The sequence below is a fragment of the Lutjanus erythropterus genome, chromosome 9 (assembly GCF_056507025.1).
Source record: "Lutjanus erythropterus isolate fLutEry1 chromosome 9, fLutEry1.hap2, whole genome shotgun sequence".
NCBI classification, from domain to species: domain Eukaryota; kingdom Metazoa; phylum Chordata; class Actinopteri; order Lutjaniformes; family Lutjanidae; genus Lutjanus; species Lutjanus erythropterus.
Window position 1 is genome coordinate 32,266,741 of NC_139325.1, and position 19,160 is coordinate 32,285,900.

Consider the following 19,160-nt stretch of genomic DNA (forward strand, 5'->3'; position numbering starts at 1 on the left):
TCATTTTCTCAAACCAATCAGACTCCATTGGCAAAATCAGTAATTGTACCTCACAGAAAACAGGAGTTTACAGCAACCATGGTTGGTTAATTTGTTTATGTTAATGTGTGATTATGGTGTTTTAAACAGTTAGTTCAGATTCACTGGAGTCACATAATGACACAAACCAGTTAAAAGACAGAGCCAGTGGTGGACCAGCGACTGATGACTGTTTTTATCAATGGAGTCTGGGAGTGGTTTCCCATCGGAAAAGGCTGTCTGACAGGAAGGGAAATCAGTGAAAATATTATTCTCCACCATCTTCTGTAGGCGATACCCTAGCTGCAATTACATGGACCTTCATATTCAAATAATCGGAATACCAGCCCAATCAGAGTAATCGTACCTCATGCAAACACCTCATCAGGAGAGACTGACCCAATCCAGCCGAATCGGAAGGAATTTTCAACTGGACTGAGAGGGGTAGTGTAAACCTTTAATAATCTGCTCAAAAGGAAACCACCACTTATTCTAATCATTCCACTCTGATTTGAATAAATATATTCTTTCTGCACGTTTCCCCATGCAGAGTTGGTTGACGTGTCATGAATGAGTTTCCTTGAGAGACAGAAACATGACTGTAACAGAAAAGTACGGGTCAATGGCGGAAACAACTTTTCTGTTAGAAACCTTAAAACATTCAAAGACACTACTTTTGTTTCTAGAATCCATCTTGAAAATTACTGAGAGGACAATTTCTAGTCTGCCATTTCTAGTCAAAATGAGTTCAAGATTGAAGATTGTAGAAATATTAGCTACTGGACTTTGGATGAATACCTCATACAACCCCATTTCAAAAAGTCCAAACTCTCCCTTCGAGCTTGGCCTTTTCAATCCTCAGCTTTCTTGCAGCTTCTTTCTCCTAGATGTCTTTTGTCTCTCCCCTCATTGCAATAAGCACATGCATTCATCACGCTTTCCACTATTTTGCCGTTTGCACTCTTGTCTTCTCATCCAGTTCCTTCTCAGTATCTCTCTCTCTCCTTTCTTTCTTTTCTTTTTCTTTCTTTCTTTCTCTTCTCTTCTCTCCCTCTGCATTCCAGCTGGCCCTCCCTCTCTCATCCGCAGCCTGAGCACAGAGCCCCATGTGTCGGAATCAATTAGGGCTGAGAGCCGTCGCGGCCGCTCTTTCACGGAGGTAAATATTAAACTGCACCAAGCACCGAGGAGGAAGAGAGGCAGGGAGAGGAGGGGAGAGAGGGAGCCCTCCGTCCCTAATCCACCGCATCGATCAGGCGGGGATGAGGGTAATATATTATTTTGACAAGATACTATTCTCCGACGCGCACCGCTATCCCCGGCGATCGATTTCTTTTTTCTCTCCTTTTTTCTTTCCTTTTCTCCCCCTCAGCGAGTGGGACAGAGTTTGTGTGTTGCTGTGTGTGCGCGTCTGAGATTGGGTGCGTGCGTTTGTGTGTTGTTGTCTTGGCGTCTTCTTGGCGTGTGCATGTGCACTGGGGTGTGGATGGGTGACAATAGGAACAGCATTAGGAAATGTGGGGAAGAGATGAGGATGGTGCTGCTAGTAGGTCTGCGCTTTTACAAACAAGCTCCTGTCTAAACAGCTAAATCACACGCTCGCCCAAAGATGGATCGTTGAGAGGAGAATCTGAGAATCTTGTTTGGTGTTTTTTTTTTTTTCTGGGGTAGCTGTATGCACGGTGCAGCAGGGTCACAGTTTTAGTCAAATAGGCAGAGCTGACCTATTGTAAAGTTGAGTGTCCTCCCCCGCACGGTCCCCTCTGCTCCTGTGCCTCCCCTCTCTAGATCGCTTTGTAAACTGTGTCTAAATGCTAAATTCCCAGATCAATTTTTTTTATTCAACCTCTCCCCCCATCAGCGCTCTCCCTCTGCCCCCTGCCTCTGTCCTCCTCAAACTGCTTCATGTCTTGCTGTCCTCCAGTGATGGAGGGTGTCCTATCAGCGTCATGTATGTCTGTGTGTTTGTGTGCAACTTAATCTCACACAGGGCCATAAGAACGCTACAAAAAGGAGAGGTTTTGACATTAGATACTTAAAATTTTGTAGTTTTGTTAGAAAACAACAAAACTGCTGTTAGCTTTTATGGCTACGTGATATTTTTGAAATTTACACTGAATCAACTGAATTTGCAGTATCAAACCCACTGTGAATCAACAGTAAACTGTGAAACACTAAGCCTCTTTTAGACACTTTTAGCTCATTGTTTTGTTTCTCTGACTTACAAATAAATTGCAAGTTTGACTCCAACATGTTCTCATCACAGGTTGTCAAAAACCAACGCTGTTTTTTCACAACCCTCTGTGTCTCATTTCTTAGGTTTAGGCAAAAAAAAACTAATTGGTTAGGTTTTAGAAAAGATGATGGTTTTGGTTCAAATAAGTTTGTTATGTTACGTAGGTCACATGACATATGTGAAGTGAGTCACATGACACTAGCCATGTAATGCACATCATGGTATGAAATTTAAAACTTTAAATGATGCTGACTTTTTGTTTCATGCTGGACAAAAACTCTGGCCTCCTGGCTTAAATTCCTGTTTGTTTGACCCATCCATCCATCCATCCACACCAACTCCTCCTACATATGCAGACTTTTGTGCTTTGTGCCACCTGACGCAGACTGGTTTACACTGAAGTTGAATGCCTGGTGTGTCTCACACAGATGCTAAAGGGTACCTCGTGCATCTGTATGAGACGCCATCGAGCATGACAAAATACTGGTATTTGGCGATCTGGGAATGAAAACAGGCTGTTGTGTCTCACAGCCCTCATCACGCCATGAAGAAAATCATAAGCAGCCATTTCCAACTAATTGTCTTGGACCCTTCAACCTGGCTAACTTGAAACTGCAAAAAATCAAGGAGCTGGTGGAGACCAAAACGTAGCAAAAAGGCCTGTTAAGATTGAACTAAAATTCACTGGCCAGAAACACGATTCTACTGTGGTGCTCATGCTTCTTTGAGTCTGATAGATGTGTAAGTAGGCATGTGTTTGCTAACAACACTTAGCAGTGACTCCTTGATAAGTGAAACTGAAACATGGCCTGCCTAATAGTTGGTAGCTGCACCTTGCTGTTGGACATGGAGGATTTTTGCAACACAGAGCACTGGTGCGACTGTGCTGTAGCTGCCGTTAGCTAGGTAGCTCAGTTTGTGATCCTGTTAGACAGGGACACAGCCTCACAAAATGACAGAGGCCAATTTGATACCTGGGAATAAAGTGAATTTGTAGTGAGTTAATTTGAAGTGCACATTATCCATTGTGTTGTTAAGTCCTCGAATATTTGTTTTTATAGAGTTCGAAGCGATCTAATCCTGTGTTTTGAGCAACGAGATTATACTGTGTTGAAATAAGTTAACTCAGTCTCCTTTCTGGTTGTTCTGACACAGTCTGGGTCATTACTACTTTTGGTGTCTGCAACAGGCAGCGTGCTTTGTGACCCCCAAAAATATATCTAAATATTGAAATTAATATCATAAACGTGTGACGAGTTCTCAACTATTGGCTTAAACTGATAATTACTACTCGAGCAGGAAAATCTTATGCTGGACCACCCACACTGTATTGTGTGTAGATGTGAGAGGCAGAATCATCAAATATAGACATAATTCCTGGCTTGTTTGGCTGGTGGACTGTATCAGTTGGTTTGTTTCTGTGGGCTTGTTTTGGATTATTGTCTTCCTCCTAGTGGTCAGAAATCGCTTAATGCAGCTTTAAGTTCTTTTTTTTTTGGATTAAGATGATTATGATCAAGGTTAAGTTAAAGCAGGCGCTCCATACAGCCCATATCTTTCAAATATATGATACAAATATGCCGAAAATGCAAATGAGCTCCAACAAAATGTCTCATTAGATCAGGCTTGTGCATAAGTGTGTGCGATTGTGTGTGACTGAGCACTTCTACATGCAGACACGATGACCCCAGCAAAAATACAACCTATAGGACACTGTGTGTTGCAATACAGAGCATGAACTACCAAGGTTATACAGTCCCTGTGAGTGTGCGCACAACTATATAAAAAAATTCTACATGCAAGTGTGTGTGTCTGCACTCTGTATGTAAGTATACATGCATGTGTTTGGTGTGGATGACACTTTTCAGTTCACACCAGTGCTCCTGAGTGATACAAACACACACAGCTCATGTCTGTCCATGCATGCACCCCGGCATCCAACTAGTTTCCTCTCTGTCCAAACAAGCCCGACAACACCAGCTTGTGTCTCCTCCGGCTCCTTCTTACTCCTTGTCTCCCACGTTCTGTGTTTCTGCCTGCCGCGACTTAGTTTTCCTCTTTCTTTCTGTCCGCTCTTGCTTTTATTGTGCCATTTTCTGCCACTTTGGTCCAAGAAAGGGAGGCTGTAATGCAATCTCTCCCCCTCTCCGTCCCCTGCTGTGAGGGAGAGTAGCTTGGCCTGTGTGCTGGGCCGGGGAGAAGGGGGAGAGACGGGGTCAAGGTGAGCTCTAATACACTATTGATCCGCCCCAATTGAAAACCTGATGGAAATTTTACCCCCCTCCCCTCCCTTCCTCCTCATCCTCCCCCCGGCACCCCTCTCTCCCTTTCGTCTAACCCCCCCTCTCCCTTCCTATCTCCCACTCTTCTCTTCCCTTATGTCTTTTTTCCTTTCCTGTGTGTATCCTCCCTGGTGTCTGGAGTCTTCCTCTTTTTCAGTGTCTATCCCCGTTCACTCCAATCTGTTTTCTCTCCCAGCTGAATGTCTCTTTCAACCGCTGACCACTTTCTCTCCCTTGCTATCTATCTTTGTGCCGGGCAGCGCTCAGTGCCTCCATGTCTTTTAAACCGTGCCTCTAATCATTTCCTCTCTTCTCTTCTCCCCCTTTTGGTCCCCTTTTTCAAGCCTGTTCCTCTCTTTTTCCCCTTAAATCCCTTGCTAACCCACCCCTCCCTGCTGTTCCTGTCTCTCGCACTCTTTTTCCCCTCATCCCCCTCTCTGAGTGTGCATCAGATGGTCCATTTCTCTCTAACCCAGTGCATATTGATCCCTATGGCAGTAGCATGCAGGGTGAGGGCTGCGAGGACCACTGCTACAGTGTATTAAACGCCACAAATGCTTTGGACGCGGGGCCTGAGACACGCCTCCCCGGCAGGGCCCTGTCAATAGCTGCTCCCTCCTGTCAACAGCAGCCAAATGGCCTCTCAATCTGGGACTTGTGATGGGCTACAGATTGGTACTGCGAATGGATGCGCCACAGAAAAACAGCCAGAATCTTGATAGGAGAAAAGACGGGATAAAAAATGAAATTAAATAAGGAGATGTGACGATAATTTTCCCCATAATGGTGAGCTGCTTTTAAAAAAACATGCATTCAGCATTGATGGAATCATGTAAAACCATTTCCATTCAGATGCCTAACATGTTGCACAACAAAATCTATGACCTCTGCTTTCAATTTGCTCCATTCTTCGCCGTAACAGGCTCCATAATAACACACTGTTGTCCTGCAGTTATGTGGAACAGCAATTATGGATGCGGTCGAGTGTGCTATATACTGTTCAAGCACATCAAACAAAAGAGGCACAAACACTGGAAGGGCCTGAACAATAGGGATGGCAGCAACAGAAGTAAACCTTTCACAGCTACCCATTACTTTCCCACTTAACAAGACAGACCACAACCTCTCCCTCTCCCTCTGACTCTATGCAGAGTTGGCTGCTATCACCGCGCTGCTTGAGTGGGAGATAAATGGAGTGAGTGCGCGTATGTGTGCGTTTGATTTATGTACTGTTGTGTACGTGTCAGACGGCTGAGCTATCGGGACCACCATCTCCCAATAGACACAGAAATGCTACAGCAGTGGAGGGACCCCTCTGTCGACCCCGAGACCTCTGATACACATCTGGAACAACAGAGCACACCGAGCGGGGATTGGAGGGGTTTGTTGGAAGTAGGAGGGGGAGGAGGAGGAGGAGGGAGGGAGGGAGGGGAGCTACCTTCGTTGCATCTATGCTTTTTTTTTTCATTTTCATTCAAAGGAGATTCATCCACTTTGTCCCTCACTCTCAGTCTACTATCGTTTTCTCCTCTCTGCCACTGAACTTTCACCTTAAACTCAAACTTTACAACCTGTGTCCACTCTCAGAGGAATAATCTGACAGGTAGCAGAGCTCTGACATGCAGACTGGAGGTGCTGGTTGGCTGCTTTCACATTAAGCTTCTGTATGATCCTGATCTCATGGGAAATCCATAGTTATTCAAAGAATGATAGTGTGTAAGAAAAACAAAAACCTTATGCCTCATCGTAACCTCTGCTTGACCTTTGACAACCCAACCCAAATGTAGGTTGATCTAATTTTGTGCATGTTGTAAAATATCTGAACCACATAAAATTACATCTCAGTGTGCAGAGATAAAAACAAATACATCAAAAAGTGTTGTTACAAATTAAAAATACTTGCTCATTAAGTGTATTTAAATACACACCATAATACTCACATTATTTAATTAAATTACAAGTAATTTATAATTTGAAAAATCAAAACTACATCTTATACAAACTGATATAACATTTTAGGTAGCCTAAATATGGGTATGTCCTTAACCCCCCTATACTGAAAAGATGAGCCCTGCTAATTTCCCACATTGTAAGTTTGAAGTCAGGATATCATGGAGGTGCCAGGCTATGAATTCAGTGGTGCATGCTGGGTGGTTTCAGTCCGTCCTCACCAAAAAACAAAGGCTGCATAGGTCTTCTGTGCAAGCAGCTTTTTTACGTTTGTTTTTTGGTTGGCTGTGAATTCTAGTGGCTGTAGTAATTGTGGTGCGAGAGGTATACAGAATGAGAAAACCTGCATAGGGAGAGAAGGATCAAGTGCCATTTTTACAACAAAATTAGACTGTGTATATTGATTTTTTCTGGAAAACCAAGACTCAACTCATATCCAAGCAGAGAGAAGAGAGAAAGATGTTCTCAAAAGTCTCTGTGTGTTCAGCTCTCTGTACTTTACTGGCTTCTGACTGAATCTCTGTGGTTTGACGGTGAGTTTCTGTCCTGCGTACCTGTTTGTACTTTCAGATATCTGCTTTATTTTACTGTTTTGCTTTCGGTCTTTTAGGAGTAAAGCAAACTCTGCTGTGCAGGGCTGATGCACCAAGTCAAGCAGCACATGTACGAAAAGGAAGCAAAAGAGTTGCAGAAGATACCGACAGAGGCAACAAGCCTCTGCTGAAAAGGGCCAAAACAATAGCATGTCCATCTGGATGTGTTTACATCTCTGCTAACTGGAGCTGGAGCTGATAAATAGCCACAACAACTGCAGAGTCCTTTGACCCAGGGAGTGAATGCTGATTGTATCCTTTCCCAATGACGACAAAAGAGAGATATTAGTGGAGTTTTTGTACAATGTTTTTGACCAAAGTCAACACTGGCTGATTTAAAGTTTTAAGTTACTTCAGTTAAGTGCTGTCACTTGTAACTTGCTTATTTTAATCCAAACCATGATCTTTTCTTGAACCGAACCAGTTGTTTTGGCGCCTAAACCTAAGCAAACTGCGACTGTTTCACAATGTTAACCATATTTTTAACATGACGTGACATGTCATGTGACTTACATTACATACATACTGCTGCATTCCATTAACCTCAGAAGTCGGAGCTGGGACTGTCGTCACACACGAGTTGGCAGGGTTCTCCAGTAAACAAGTCGGAAAGTCAAAACAGAAAAAAAATAAATAAATAAACCACGGTTTGTGCTAGCCTGGCTAGCCATTATTAGCAATACCTGTTGATAACAATGCATTTCACAGTACTTTGCACATATAAACACCATGTATTTTGGTCGAAAATTTGACTTCACTCCATGTGAACTTCCTGACTGGTAACTTCTAATTTCCTGATACTAATGGAATGAACCACTAAAGTCTAGTATTCCTGTTGCTGGTACTCTGCTACGGTCTTATGTTTTGGTATGAGGACATGTTGGTGGTTTCTAAGTAGTTGGTATATTTGCCAGATTTTGTTTTCTACTTGCTCTTTTCTTCTGTTGTGTTTCAGTGTCATTCACTAAGCTTTCCTTAGCATGCAATATCTGATCACATTTTGATTACTTATCTGAGGGTAAAGCTGCACCAAACACCAAAGCAGCTATCTTTCCTCAAGCTATTGGTCCCGAGGAACACAAATTAAATATAGTAATTCACAACAAGCGTGTTGCTGAATGTGACAGGACATGTCACCTGATTCACTTATATTTAACCAAAGATTGTGATTTTTTACACTTTTCTTTACAGTTTAAAAGTGGTTATAAAAACGTGTCTTTACTGATAATACAATGTCAGATTAAAAAAATTATTTTAAGTATTTCAATAACACATAAAAGCTCTTAAAGCATTTTGTTACAAATTACAAACTATTCCAAAGTAATTAAGTAGAAATTTTAAAAACATTGCATTGAAACAGTGTCCATCTCTGACAATTTGAAATATTTTGTGATGTTTATTGTTGCACTGTCTAATTTCTCCACTGACCGGCATTCAGAGTTCAGACACCTGTTTTATTTTCCCACTTTTCTCTTTCAATCACTCTTTTCTTCTCTCCCCTGCTGTCTCCTTTCTTTCCCCCCCCCCCTCTCTTCACCCTCTCCATCTATTTCTTTCTCTCTAGGAAGGAATCAGTCTCACCTTAATTGCTCTTAAATCGGATTAATGACTGACCGGGGACAACTTGACTTAATCTCTCTTCTAGTAAATCTCTTCCTCTCCCCTCTTCTCGTACATCACTCTTAAACATTTTATCCTCTCTTGCTCCCTTTATCTCTTGTCCTCCCTTTTCTCCCTGCTCACTCCATAGCTCTCCTACCTTCCTTTTTTTCAGCTTTGCTCTCTCTCTCACCTCCTCTACCTCCTTCTTTCTCTATTTCATCTCCCTCCCTCTTTCTCCCCTCTCTCCATCACTCTCCCGCCTGCAAGCCAATCATTCTTTCATCTTTTTGGACGCACTCTGTCATGCTTCAGCTCTGCTCGTCATCCGGGTCCCTTCATCATTTTTCTCCTCTTCTTTTCACACTTCTTTTGACAACTTTCTATCATCCCTTAACTTTGTCATCCTGAGATTTTGCCAAAACCTCTCTGACTCGGCTGTCACTCCATCTCTCCATTCTCCACTCTGTGTTATTCCCTCTCTACAGGGTTGGCCAGTCGCAGGCTGTTGTGTACGTATGTGTTAGCAGACGTCGATGCAGTCCTGTCATTGCCTCCTAAGTGCTTTGGCAATACTAGGGATCTGCTGTCATGCCAGTGCAACTAATCTCAATCGAATTACATTGAACTTGTATTGAGATGGAGATAAAGGACATGAGCGTCTGTCTGTGTGATTGCTCAAGCAGCTCTCTGGCAGCTCTTGACGGAAAGTGCACAAGCGCACACAGACTTAAAGAAATCAGTTTTGGTGACGATGACATCATTCTGATCATGAGATTAATGCCTATAAAACCACAAAGTGCATTAACAGTTCAATACAGAACAACTGCCGCCATGTCATACCGGGGTGATACTTGTTAAGGGTATAAGGGCAAAGAGATTGTGCCACCTTCCAAACCCCCGCAGCTCAAAAAGCTGAGGGGAAAGAAGAGGCCAGCCTTGTGGACAAAAGCTCATTTTCCTCTTGGTTGCACACTGCTGCAGGCGGGCTAACATGCCACAGGAGAATTCAACCACTCATACACCTTTGTTTTCCTCAGGTTTTTCTCAACTTTACACACGGCAGCAGAGCCATAACCGAGAGTGAACCAGGATTCCTGTGTCAGCCCGGGAGGCGTGTGCACGGCCTGTCCAGCCTGAGGCGAGTTCGATGATCTGAGACCCACGGAGTCGCCCGTTCTTTTTTGTTTCATTGTGACAGAGAAAAGGAGAATCTGTCATTTCCAAACGCAGACACATTTGTTCACCTTCCAGTTTTGCTTTGAGCCACTTCCACATCGGCGTCTTTCTCCCATTTCTCTCCAACTCTTTCAAAGCCCCCCCACCAGCCCACCTCCAAACCTTTGCATGCCCGTGTGCTTCACAGCACTCCTGTATCTGTCCTCTCTCTCTCTCTCTCTTTCTCTCTCCTTCTCTCTCACAGTGCGGTCAGGATTAAGCATTTATCTCGGTGGTCCTCCTTTCGGCCCTAAACGCCCGTGAGGATGATAAGAGTCGCTGGGATTTGTCAAATTGTGCGCCATTGATTAACTGACCTTTCACGCCTGCAAGTCTCTCAGCCACTCCACTAACTGCCGACAGGCTAGATAGAGAGATAGATGGATACATCTGGCTGTTATTATTGTGTACAAGTTTGTAGTTACCAGGTGTGGCAGCGAGAGACAACAGGGGTATGAGGGCCACAGGAGAGAGGAGGGGGGAGACGGGGGAGCAGTGGGGGGGAGCAGGACAGAGGCTTGGAGATGGTGGGAAAGATAAAGAGGAGTCCTTCAATTGCCCTATAGGCTCAGAGTGTAACAGGTAGAAGTGTGTCTACAGCCAAACAGTAATGCATGTTGAATAATGAATAATGAAACACAAATTTTAAGGTGCGCCAAGGGGCTAATATCAGACAGGAAGAATTAAGGGGGGAGCAGGGGAGCCAGAGGAAGCGTTCAGACATTGGCTGGATGGAGGAGAATGTAGCATGTGATCGGTAATGGCCGAGGGCTATTGCATGGCGCATTGAACACCTTTGATTATTCACAGACACACTGTCTGTGCTGCTTCACCTCCGACACATTTTCAAAAGCAAAAAAAAACAAAACAACACAGATAAAACAAAACAAACAAAAAAAAAAAACCTGTATCCAAAGCTGATTAAAGTGCCTGAATAAGAAAATCTTGCAATGTTCAAAACTGAAACTGCACATCATATCATGATCAAAATGTGAGTTTCTGGCAGCCACTAAGAGAAGATATCAAAGATCTCAGACTGTGCATTAACCCTTATCCTATCAACATATTTAAAGGCATAATGCAACATTCTAATAAAAAAAAAACACAACGTATACTCATACAAACACAATCCCTTTCAATAATCACATATGACCCAGAAGTGTTGGGTAGTGTGTGCATCTGCAAAGACCCTGCTCTGCCTGTATTTTCTTATTTTCTCATTATTTTGCAGTGCTCGGGATCCTGTACCAACCCAAAACGTTGGTGTCTGACATCCTGGGACTGCAACTCAACAATCATCTATCTTTCTATTGTGTTTATGAACAGCTTGGACAAATCCTACTATCATATCAGGAATACCAACTGGATAAATTACTGTAAGAAACAGCCATCATAGCAACATGCCAACTTATTTCTTTCTTATAAAATCATTAGTATATAATTAATGACAGTGGAGGGGGAGGGGGGGAGGATTATTATAATTATTCTAGGTGGCCATTACCCTCCCAACAATAAGGTCTAAGTCAAGTCAGATGTTACTTATATAGCCCCAAATTACAAATCACAATATGCCACAGGGGGCTTTACAATCTGTACTGTGAGCAGCGACACTCCCATCCTTTAGACCCTCAGCTGGTAAGAGAAAATTACTTCCAAAAAACTTTTGACGGGGAAAATATGTAACAAACTTCAGGGAGAGCCACATTAGGAAGGATCCCTCTCACCGATAGTGTGTGATACCTCATATTAGGACTCACGGCAAACATGAACTCAGTCAATAAATAGTATAAATAGTTCCTATCTATTAAAAGGCGGAATTGGTGCTTTTGACTGAGGTCCGCCAGGAGTGTTGGGTCACTCTGGTATTTTAAAGAAGCACTGATAAAACATTAACAGAAAACTACAATTTGAAATATTAGGAACAAAAACTGACCTCGTCCTAAAGGTCAAATTCAAGCACTTTTTTCAAGGTGCATTTTCAAACTTTTCCAGGACCTCATGGTAAATAACATATTTACTTGAAATTATTATTTCACCTTAAATCAGATGTTATCGTGCGATAAACAACAAAAAGTATGTTTTGTGATAGTGTTCTACAGAGGCATGACAAATTAAAGGAAAACAAAACAAATTTTCATGTTTTAATGTGAATGCAATTCGTAGCAGTTTTCAGCACTTTATCCAAAATTCAAGCACTTTTCAGACTTGAAAATGATAAAACTCAAGTGTTTTCAAGGATTTCCATCATCCATATGAACCCTGAATAAAGCACATGTGAAACATGGCAATAATTATATTTCTGGGGTCTGCAGGTACCCCAGTAGATAGGACTAAGGATAATGACTCTTAAAATCTAAAAAAGAATCTAAAATTACTATTCCAACTATAAACGTCACACTTTCCCCCCCTATGAACAGTTGTGGTCTTCAGTTTTAAACTAACAACACAGGGTTCCTCTCATGTAAAACACATCTTGACCTTAAGTGACTTCAGGTCCCTTTAATATAAAAATAATGAGGCGTTTTTGTGCAGCTAATGCGCGTGATTTTGAAAAGACAAATGAAGGTCAAGTGAAAAAGAGAAGCAGCGAAAGGGAGACTGAGAGACTGAGGATGAGGAGGAGGAAGTTGACCCACCTGGACCTCCGCGTCGCCCCGCCTCAGAGATACACCTGAGGCCGAAGCCCGATCACCGTCTCTCGGACTGGACTGGAGTTTGTTCGCCGCTGCTGCGCTTGTTCCGACCCGGGAAGGGAGGAAGAGGAGGAGGAGGAGGAGGCGAGAGGGGGGAAAGTCAGTGCCGCTGTCGCACTGCACGGAGGCGTCACTAAAAAAATAGAGTGAGAAAAAAGATAATGAATTAAATTTCATCAAGGGTCAAGTCTATGTGGACAAATTTCTCATCCAAATAGGAAATGAAAATAAATTAAACAAAAGTAAATAAACTCCGGGACCGGTGAGAGTTTGGTCCAGCTGAGTGAAGCCGATCCAGAGTCTGGTGTTGTCTTGTTTTCCCGCAGGACCACTGCTGCCCCACAGACCACAGATCACAGATCAATCACCTTATTTACTCTCTGCTGTCATACAGTAACGGAAACAGAGAAACGGAAGAAGAGATACGAGAAAAAATACTTGAATACTTCTACAATGACTTAAATTATGCGTCTTTTGCGCACTTATTTGTGACTGACCTCACCGCACTTAATGGTTCCCACCAAAAAAAAAAAAAATGCCCAGACTCACTCAATTTTTTTCTGTATTTTTATTAAACCTCTCTGAAATGTAAATATATGAGGTTATCGCTCTTTTTACGCACGGGATGTGTCCGGGTTCATCGGCACACAGAGCGGCTACACAGAGGGCCCCTGAATGCAGCTCAGCGAGAGGCTCCGCTGTCTTGTTATCGATATATGAGAAGCTTGCTGGAAAGGATATTGACCGCACTAACTAGCCGCACTTTGATCATACGAAATTGCTTTCCAGATGACAACACATTAAGGATGAGAGCATTTTTAAAAAATCAAACCCGCCTCCCGCACCTGTCAGAAGTTTCTTTTTTCCGAACGAGATGGAGATGAGGAGAGGTGAGACTGAGCCCCCATAGGTCGACTGCCTTGATGAATAAAAGAAAGCCAATAGTCTATTTCCAAAAAAGAGCAAAGAAGAAGAAAAAGGAAAGAAAAAAATAGGAAGGGAGGTTACATCCAAAAATCTTAACTCCTCACCAAGGAATCACGATCACAGCCCGAAAAGTAAGTCTGATTCTCAGCATATATTGAATATAAAAACTCAAGTAACTTCTAAAAAAATTGGGAATTTTATATAAAATAACATAAATAACAATTCTCTACAAATAAAGCAAAATGATAAATAAACAGATACAAAAGAAACTGCAATATATTTGTATTTTGTGTTTGTGGAAGTGACTGCGAGTGAAATTAAAGGGAAATACGCACAGAAAGGCAGTAAATTAGTGCAGCGTTTTTCTTTATTTTAAAGGTTAAATTAAATCTGTTAATCTGAGTAAATTAAATTATACAATGATTATGAAAATAATATAATAACATAATCGAAAATAAAGTGGAAATGGTGGAGTTTCAAGTTCAGACCAAGCAAAATAAAAAGTAGTTTCCTTGGTTCAAACCAGGATGATTTTGAAATAAACAGATCATTCGTTCGATATAATAAAAATGATTTAATAATAAACTCATTTGTGTGAAACGAAAATAAGCTTTATCCTACTTACTAATGCAATATAGCATTAGTATTATCATTATCAATATTATTATTACTCCTGTTAATTTATGGTGCAGAAAAGTGCTATCAGTGAAAGGAAGGATGTTAATAAAATCTGGCTGCACAGTCTGTGGTAAATTTCAGAAAGCGTTAAAGCGCTGGTATTATTAACAAACGTAATTGGACGGGTTAACAAGTTCAAAGGCGGCCGCGCAGAGGTGAAGGATGAAGGAGGGGGGTGAGGAGGGTGAGTGACGTGGGGAGAAATTTCCCCAAATGCCATTTAATGTCGGAAATATTTCCACCAAGTATTGGCAGCGCAGAGAGGGATGTGAGACGGCCGGTCGAGAGAAGAAGCACACAAAAAAGCGGGGAAATAATCCAATTAAACGGCCTGAGAACACAGAGGAGACCGAGGAGGAGAGGTTCAACACGTTGGCCTGAAAGTTCACACAGAAAAAAAAACACACAGACAGGATGGACTGAGGCAGCCAGAGAGGATGTGTGATGGATGTAAAGTTGCAAAAAAACCAAAACGAATTTTAATGATGAAGGATAGATAGAAATCAGAAAAACGATAATTATGGGTAATTATAGGCGTATTATTTTATTAATTCCCTGCACTTAATTAAGAACAAATACAACCAGAACAGAATTATTATTATTATTATTATTATTATTATTACTTTTTGGAAAATTAATTTGTTGTCAGCTGCAAATTAAACAAATTAACTAAATGCTTCCTCTTTTGTAAATTCTGTTTTCCGGCACACGCATACACACTCTCACATACGCGTGCGCGCACACACACATACACACACATACACAAGCTTTAAACTTTGTTGGGGTGTTGTATAAAGTTAGATGTGAATAATTGACGGCAAAAAACAACATTGGTCGGGGTTAGGGTGGATCCATTGATCGATCTCTTAATCTGCAATAGTTACATGCATGTATCGATTTACAAACACTGTTTATCTGGAAATATACTGGCACAAATAATTGATGGAGTACACCCACGGCGCGCATAAATATGCATCAAAGTTGTGAGGGGGGTAAACACCTAAAAAGCGAAAAAAAAAAAAAATCCGAGGAGAAACCGGCGCATTCACGTAAAGATTATTCCAAATATTTTCTTTTTTTTTTTTTCAAGTTGGCGCCGCGCGGTATTGATGCGCTTCACTTCAGAAACAAACTCCCCTGCGAGTCTGAAAACACATACACACACTTAGAAATCAGCGGCTTCACTTCTTATATAGAGAGTAAACTTCGGCTTTTTCCTTTGGTGAACACATTGACGGGATGGCCACAGAGAGGCCACGAGCTGTTGCTGCTTAGTTGATTTTTTTTTTTTTTTGGAGAGTCAGAAAATGTGTTTTTGTGCAGAAGAACGAGGAATATAAACTTGGAAAAATAGGTATATGTGGCGAAGAAATTCAGGCTCTTCATGGCAGATTTGTGAACTTGAAATTGATTTAAACTTTTAGCTGAGAAACTAAAACAAACAATTGATTAATGAATTTATTAATTTTGTAATTCTCTCTGCAATTTTGGAGCAATCCCTGGCACAAGAATTTACTTCAAGATTACTAGACTTCTATCGTATCGTACCTTCTCTTATCTAAAAAAAAAAAAAAAAAAAACCAAAACAAAACAAAACATATAGAACAAAAATATTGTCACGTTTAATTACAGCTCAAAGCTGGGAACAGAACACAAGCAGCATGACACACACATACACAAAAAATGCACCCGAGCATAAACATCACACACACAAACACACACACACACACACTCTCTCTCTAATACATTTATAAACGTAAATTAAACGGGGTCACTCACACACTCACATGGAAGAAAGAGACAGAGAGGGAGTGAGGGAGATGCACCGGCTGAGGTCTCCCGCCGTGTGTGTGTGTGTGTGTGTGTGTGTGTGAGCGGCTGTTTAATTGACTGATTGATACGGCGGTGTGTGTGGAGGTGAGAGCTGGACGCTTTAACAAATAGAGACACTTAAAGGCTAATCCGGGCCAATGCCGACAGCTGAACGCATCAAAGTGCTGCCGTGTAGCCAACACTTTTACACCTGCACGCATGCAGCCAAAAAACAGGATATATATCCCCCTCTTCTAAAGATCTGTGTGCGCGTGCGTGTTTGCAAAATATTTCAACTTTCAAAACGTTCCCGAAAAGAATAAAAGCTTCCAAATATGAGCAGCAAAAAGAGCCTGCATGCGTAAATTACGCACGGTTCAACTTTTTGCTGCCAGCTTCCATCGTCAAACAGATGATAATAATAACAGCACAGGCAAAACAGCTGTCCGTGTGATAATAAAATCATATAAATAATGAACAAAAATATCGGCGGCACAGATCTACCAACACTCACTACTCGTGTACAACAACCACAACTTTTTTTTTACTCGAGCAAAACAAATAATTCCCAAACCAAATAATAATAAAAAATAGATAAATATTAAATATAATAAAATGTCCAAAGCGGACAACATACCTCCAGTTTTTTTTTATGTTCAGAAGCGGTGTTATTAAAGCTCTCAGCGGCTGAAGTGCGACCAGTCTATCCACACGCATTCACTGTGACGGCGCAGCGCGGAGCAGCGACCGGAGAGGCAGCACTACTACCAACCTGAACCCGGGGAGGAGAGCAGAGGGAGGGAGGGAGGGGGAGGAGGAGGAGGAGGAGGGAGGAGAGGAGGTGTGCATCTCTCTCTCTCCATCTCTCTGTCTGACTGTCTCGCTCTCTCTCTCTCTCTCTCTCAGTGTGTGTGTGTGTGTGTGTGTGTGTGTGTGTGTGTGTGTGTGTGTGTGTGTGTGTGTAAGTAGTTAATTAGTAAATCCCCATTCGCTGTGCCTCGGGTCGGTTTGTTTTCCCCGGTCGACAAGCCGAGAGGAAAGAGAATTTGAAGTAGGATTCGACCCGTTTCCGCTCCTGTGTCTCATATATGAGGTTTGTGTGTGTGTGTGTAGGAGAGTGTGTGTGTGAGTGTGTGTGTTTTCTCTTTGAGGGCTCCACCACGAGAGCAGCCTCTCCATCCATCCCCTCTGTCTGTCTCACCTCTTGGCCACCAAGGAGTCAACTGTCATCAACATGCTGACCCCCAAAGTTGCTCAACTTAAGTCACTGGAGCGATTCCTCACAAACAGACAGCGAGACTTGGTCACTTGAAGGATTCATTGTGCCTGACAGTGTTTTCTCTGACAGGAAACCTCCACCTGAACCACCATCCAAAGTCTGGATTCAGGTCTGGAGCTGAATGAATCGCTGCAACATTTACCATCTTTACATGGAGTCTGAAGCTACACTCTTAGTAATAAGCTTTACAACTAGATCCATAAAGGGTTCTTCAGCTTGTCCCCATAGGAGAACCCTTTTTGGTTCTTGGTAGAGCCCTTTATAAAGGTTCCACTTGAACTCTTACAGAGAGTTCCACCTAGAACCCAACAAAAAGGGTCACATGTAGAACCACTTGTGAAAGGCTTCCCCTCCAAAAAAACCCAATGAGAGGTTCAACAAACTAACCATTTTATGGTTCCACACAGAACCCTCACTTCAAAGGCTTTATTTAGAACCTACTCAGTGGGTTCTAATACTTCAAGGGTTTTGTCTAGAACCTGTCCAACGGGTTCTGCCGAAAATCCTTTTATATTCCGAAGGTGTTATGTTCTACTGAGAACACATTTATATGCCAAAGGTTTTATCAAGAACCCACCCAGAAGTCTTTAACTAGAACCTGAACTAACTAGGTTGGGGGGTTCTTCTGAGAACCCTGTTATATTCCAATGGTTTTATCTAGGACCTACCCGTGGGGTTCTACCAAGAACCCATTTCTATTCCAAATGTTTTATGTTCTACCAAGAACACATTTATATGCCAAAGGTTTTTATCAAGAACCCACTCAGGGAGTTCTACTAAGAAACCTTTTATGTTCCATAGGTTCTATCTAGAACCCACTTGAGAGGTTCTGCCGAAAACCTTTTTATGTTAAAGTACAAAAAACCCTTAGCAAAAGACAAACCCTTGACAAAAGAGTTCTTCAAGGCTTTCAACAATTTTTAAAGAACTCATTCTGTCAAAAAGCTTCAGGAAGAACCTTTTTGGAACCCTTATCTCTAAGAATGAGAGGAATCACAGTGATTTCCCGTCTTTACATGGAGTGTAAAGCCACCAAACCACAAGAATATTCCCTTTTTCTAAGATGCTCGAATATAAAGGAAAACTAAAAGGTCGAGCTCTACCTGTCAGTCTGGCTTTAGAAGAAAAAATTCACCTTTTTCCCTGAAGCAAAATCCACATTACGATGAAACACATTATCTTCAACTCAATAGCATCACTTCTATCAAGCGTCTGCATAAATGAAATCACACACAGAGAGAGGAGAGGAGAGGAGAGGAGAGCGTGCCCCGGCTCCCGTGCCAGTAAATCGACTCTGCCCTTAACCAACTTTAATTATTTAATTGATCCCCAATCAGCAACTTAATAATCAATTAGGTAAACCTATGGAACTCACTCAAGTGCAGAGAGCCGGAGTCTATATGACAAGGGAATCAAAAGAGGAAGAGGAAGAGGAAGAGGAGAGGAGAGGAAGATGAGGTGAAGGGAGAACAGGATGCTGTGTTCTCTGCTGGATCTCTAGCTGAAGTTATAATGACTCTTGACAGTGGAATAAGGTCAAATTCTTGTACTGCCAACATGACTTGCCCCCACTGCTAAGGAGGGTAAGAGGTCATATCAAGTAAAAAGTAGCTTTGGGAGGCGATCATTCTTTGGTATGACTTGGTTGGTTTTAGTGCTGAACAGGAGTAACATGGGAGTAAGAAGTATTTTCACTTAAATACTGTATAGTTCAGGTGCTCTGTGGACATGGATACATGTGTACTTTTACTTGTGTAACACCAAATCATCTCGGGGCACTTTTCATACAGAGCAAGTCTAGACCATACTCTTTATATATCGAGTTTTTCCCACCAAGAGCAAGCACTGAGGTGACTGTGGCAAGGAAAAACTTCC

At 42.0% G+C, this 19,160-nt stretch overlaps 1 protein-coding gene across 1 annotated transcript in view; it reads right to left on the minus strand.

Moving 5' to 3' along the window:
• erfl1 (Ets2 repressor factor like 1) overlaps positions 1–19,160 on the minus strand; it is a 92,270-nt gene that overhangs the window by 58,012 nt on the left and 15,098 nt on the right. Inside the window, exon 2 of the mRNA XM_084725750.1 lies at positions 12,533–12,722. The gene's annotated coding sequence lies outside the window, so the exon portion shown is untranslated. The remainder of the gene's footprint in view (positions 1–12,532; positions 12,723–19,160) is intronic.